Genomic DNA, 5,187 nt, shown 5'->3' on the forward strand with positions numbered 1-5,187 from the left:
GGTGGTTTTCGTGGTTTTCCTCTCCATGAAATGCCAATGTGGATTAGTTGACTCAAAAAGTCCCCCATGAAGGCGAATTTCTCCCAATATATGATCCAGGAGTTCCCTTGTCTTCTGGAATGGGTTGGAAATCATGAGGCTACGAAGTTGAACAGCAGGAGTCGTAAGTCCAAAATTTGGTCTGCTGTTCACTGCTGGCGCTATTTTACAAAAATGTCGTAAAGTCAAAACATTGGATAAATAAGTTACTGGATACGATGAATGACGAATTAACTCGTCTCTTACGTGCAATGGATATTCGTGGAAGACGAGTTATCTCGTTCGTCGCGAAGAAAAAGTTAAACAAATAATCAAGACACTAAAGATGCGCTTCTATAGAAACTTCATTCAACTTTTTAAAAAGTGAAAAACTTGCTTCGAGCTCTCTAATATTTATGACACATCAAGGTATAAATGTGTGTAATTTTCTTTTCTCCTTATTTCTATCCTATTCATTTTTCAGGTGCTGTTTATTTTGGATAAGAACACTCGAAAATTGAATTGGAGTGCTTATCTGAGAACTCGAAATATATCAACATTTTCCCAGTTTGTTCGAAGCTTATTTATGTTCTTTATTGAAGTAAACGACAATTTCAGGTAAGATATTTTTAATGAAGTTTTTTTTCCTCGGGTCAGTTTTTTCTGTTGTCAGTTTTATTCCTCGGCTCATAGAATAAAAGGAAAAAAACATTTCTCTTTCATTTCTAAATTTTTTTTATTTGAACAGAGAAAAAATATAATTAAAAAATAATAATAAAATATAATAAAAATAAAAAAAAATAATGAATAAAAATAATAAATGACAATAATAATAAAAAAAAGAAATTGCGTAGCCATTACTAATCAGCAATTAATACTTTAAAATTTTTTTTAAAAAAGGAGGCCAGAATCTATATCTAAGATCAACTATAAAAGAGGAAAAAGCAAAAAAAAAAAAAAAAAAAAGAAAATCACGAAAAAAGAAAAGAAAAAAAAAAGAAAAAAGATTGAACAATTTTTATAGTGTAAGTAAGCTTCGTATAGTATTTCAAACTAGAATAATATTTTCCGAAATGTCATTCAACGGATCCACTATATTAACTTGAGTCAATTTGTCGAGGGTGGAAAAAAATAATCCATTCTTATCTTTTTATCGGATCTGTTTATTTTGGAGGGAAAAAAAAGGGTAAAAAATTTTGGAGTATTCCCGAAGAAAAAGAATGAGAGAGCTTTTCTTTCAAGATCTCTCTATTCACTCTATGAATGGAAAGCATTTATTGAGAAATTTTCAGAGATAAGTTAGAAAACACACCCCTTTTTTTTAAAGATTCGAATATCCTCATTCAAGGCCTGAAAAGCCTTAAAAATTTTACCCGCTTTGCCAGGCAACTTTGTCTGCAAAAATTCTCTTGCCCGAAAGTCTTTTTTGAATGAATATTAATACAGATACATTAGTGTGCACATATATCTATCTATCTATATGTATATGTATATGTATGCATATATATATATATATATATATATATATATATATCAAAATGAAGATAAAACATAGGAAAATTATAGACATATGAAGAAAAGGGGGGGGGAAATAATAATGAAAAAATAACAAACTGATTTTTAAAAAAAAGGATAAAATTTTTTTAAAAAAACTGGAAAATAAAAGATAGAATCTTTTCATCGGCCCACACGATTATATCCGCAAAAAGAGTGCTTTCTGATATTGTATCAATATAGCCAAAGCAAAATATATTAATACAATAGTGTAAGGAGCATTCAAAAAAAAATTTGCAAAAATAGAACACAATAAGTAAAAAAAAGACGTAAAAACAGAAAATAAAATAAAATAAAAATAAAAAACAGTATAAAACAAAATCTCCAAAGCGAGTAGCGAAATCAGATGTACTTACATGAAAGGGAAATTTTTCAGGAATGATTTAAAAATATTTTCGCAGCAAGATTACCGGATCACAAAATATGAAAACAGAAACTCTCAAATTGAGTTTAACTAGAGGAAATTAAAGTGCCGTTCTTACTGCATTGCTGAAGCGATTTGTTATGCTGTGCATTGATTTGTTAGTTACCAAGGATCGGCCCGAAATGGATGTGCGCAAGGTAATATTATACTGGATAATTTAAGAAGTTGACCATAAATAATTTTAGAAAATAAATATTTAAGAGAAAATAGAAAAGAGAAACATAAATTGCCTGTTATGATTTTATATATATATATATATATATATATATATAATCAAAACAGGCAACTGGAAATCGAAAAATCCCCCGAAAAATAAATAAAAAAAATTAAAAATGAAATCCAAAACAAATTAAATGAGTTTTTTTTTTAAAAAAACTATTTTTTTTAAATTAAAATTATTATTCGTTTATAAGAGAAACAACGAAAGCTCAAAGAGGGGGGGGGAGAAAACAAGAATTTTTTTTAGATTAAAGGATACTAAAGTACTGAAGTTTCATTCAGGCTTGCACATTGCACTGTATAAAAACATAGGAACAATGTGAAAATTACAATTCTCCCATAAAGCTAAAATAATTTACACTCTTAAGCAAAAGGGTAACAATTAAGGTAGTGGGGGGAGGGGTGAAAGCGCTTAAAGGGGATCTTGTAGTGCACCTAATTTTTCGCATTTGTGAAAGAAGTAATTATGTCACCTTGTCACACGGAAGAGGAGAAAATAATGGACGCCCCGTGACCCCTTACACTTCTCTTTTTTTCTCATTCTGTTGTTTAAAGATGATTCTACAAATTTTTACTAACCTTCTTTTTTTTCTTTCTCTCTGTCTTTCTTTTAAAGATTGTAATTAAGATTAATGCGACAAAAAGAGTCCAGTAATATCATCTTTGAAATTGCTTCGAAAGTAACATTCGAGAAAATGGTTTATTTTATTTATTTATTTAAGGGTTCTTTTTCTTCAAAACTGAGATTATCATCATATTTTGAAACTACACTATCATTACCTGCAAATACAAGTTATTATTTTCAAATTTGCGTATGACTGCATCTTACATTTTAAAGAGAGACCGTTTTAGAGCAATTAAGTGCAGTTTATATGCCGTGAGTTCCGTAATGGATTGATTTTAATAGATTTTTGGAATCTTCACAAACGTCAAGAGGAAAGACAGTTACCATCCTTTAAGGGTATTTAATTAATGCATAAGAGAAGAAAAAATGAAAATGCTACAGGACAAACGAATCACTTTTGAGGCAGGCGAGACTGAAGAAATAAAAAATAGTGCGTGGAGTCCCTCCACGGGGAAGAAGTGAAACTTTGTAATGTGGAAATGAAAATAGGAAGGGGTAGAAATTAATTTTTAGTGAAATCATATTGTTTCTTTAAAACAAACTTTATTAACAATGCTTACAATTCACAATTGATCGCATCTTTTAATTATCATTTTCGAGTGGAGAAATATCCAAATCTATAGCATTTACAATGGGATTATGATAACTAAAGTAAGATACGAAATGTTTGATTTCAATATTTCATGCAAAAACTACATCGATGGTACTTCCCCCTTTGCTTGTTGAATCATTCCTACCTTTTATAATTTCCAATCCAAATTTGTCTGTAAGGAAGGTTAATAATGTTTCAGCTTCGGGTAACGAGAAATTCGCATTAAAATCTCTTGCAAGGATCACAGGCCGCTCGTTGCCATGGTAGCGTTAAACGCAACCTTGTTGGAAGTCGCATTAGAAGTTTCACTTTAAAAAAAACCAAACTTTTTTCTCATACAAATAAGGAAACGTCGGTATTAAGAAAGGAAACAAAGTTTCATCAGACAACTAAAATTATATATATATATATATATATATATATATATATATATATATATATATATATATATATATATATATATATATATATATATATATATATATATATATATATATATATATATATATATATATATAGATATATATACGAGGGTTGTAAATTAAATAGTGGCAACTTAACCTTGAAACTCACAAAAGGGCGCGCATGCGTAAATAGGGTATGGGTGCGATGAGGTGGCGCTGTTGTCGATGTGTAGAGTGCAAAAAAAAGTCGATTAGCTTAGAAGGGTAGTTGTTGCGTGGCGTTAAAGTGAGGAGTTTCGTTTCCATCGCTCTAAAGCTTGTTTTCAAAAGGTGATCAGCGGTCGTGGCTTACAATCGAGGTTGCCCGTGGCAAAAATGCAACAGAATGCTATCGAGGATTAGTGGAAGCCTTTGGAGCAAATGCTTTACCATATAGGACAGTAGCACGATGGATTCAAGCATCTCGTTTTTTTTCGTCATTAAGCCTTTTCACAACATGCTTTAGAGCGATGGAAACGAAACTCCTCACTTTAACGCCACGCAACAACTACCCTTCTAAGCAAATCGACTGTTTTTTGCACTCTACACATCGACAACAGCGCCACCTCACCGCATCCATACCCTATTTACGCATGCGCGCCCTTTTGTGAGTTTCAAGGTTAAGTTGCCACTATTTAATTTACAACCCTCGTATATATATATATATAATGATATAAAAAAGTGTTGGACTAAAGAACTAAATTACACTTAAACTACTAAAGTTCATGGATGCTATAAGGGTCTAACGTTAGTTCGTCCTAGTGAAGAGACTGGTTGCAGCAACTAACTGTAAACTTTACCTTAAAAAAAAAGTTGTCTGCAATGCATAGAAAAAGATTGCATAATTTTTATTTTATTTTATTGAGCAGCAAAATTTTTGAGAATTATTGGAAACACATACCCAGAAGTTATGTAACCTTACGGCAACCCTTGCGTCAGAAATTTATTTTTATTGCCACGAAAATGTTTATACTAAAAACCTTTTTTTTTCAAATAAGGCAAAAATATTAAAGTTTCAAACCTTTCATTCTAAAAGGATTAAAAATTATTTTTAAAGCTTTTTTAAAAAATCATTGTCACTTAAGTAAAATGGTCATTTAGGTCCGTGATGACGTTTTCACTGACGTCACGCCAGCGATAGGATCAAATTGCATTGTCGATAAAAATTTCATGACAAGGTGGATTTTAGCTAAGCATACAAAGACGTTGCGAAAAGAAACCTTACAATAACCTAGATTTAAGATTATTTTCACCTTAAGACTAGTTTAATTCAAGTATTTTTTTTCACGCTTGAAAACCCTAAGACAACCTC

This window comes from Parasteatoda tepidariorum, chromosome 9, assembly GCF_982258835.1.
Source record: "Parasteatoda tepidariorum strain Cologne lab strain chromosome 9, Ptep-v5.0, whole genome shotgun sequence".
NCBI classification, from domain to species: Eukaryota; Metazoa; Arthropoda; class Arachnida; order Araneae; family Theridiidae; genus Parasteatoda; species Parasteatoda tepidariorum.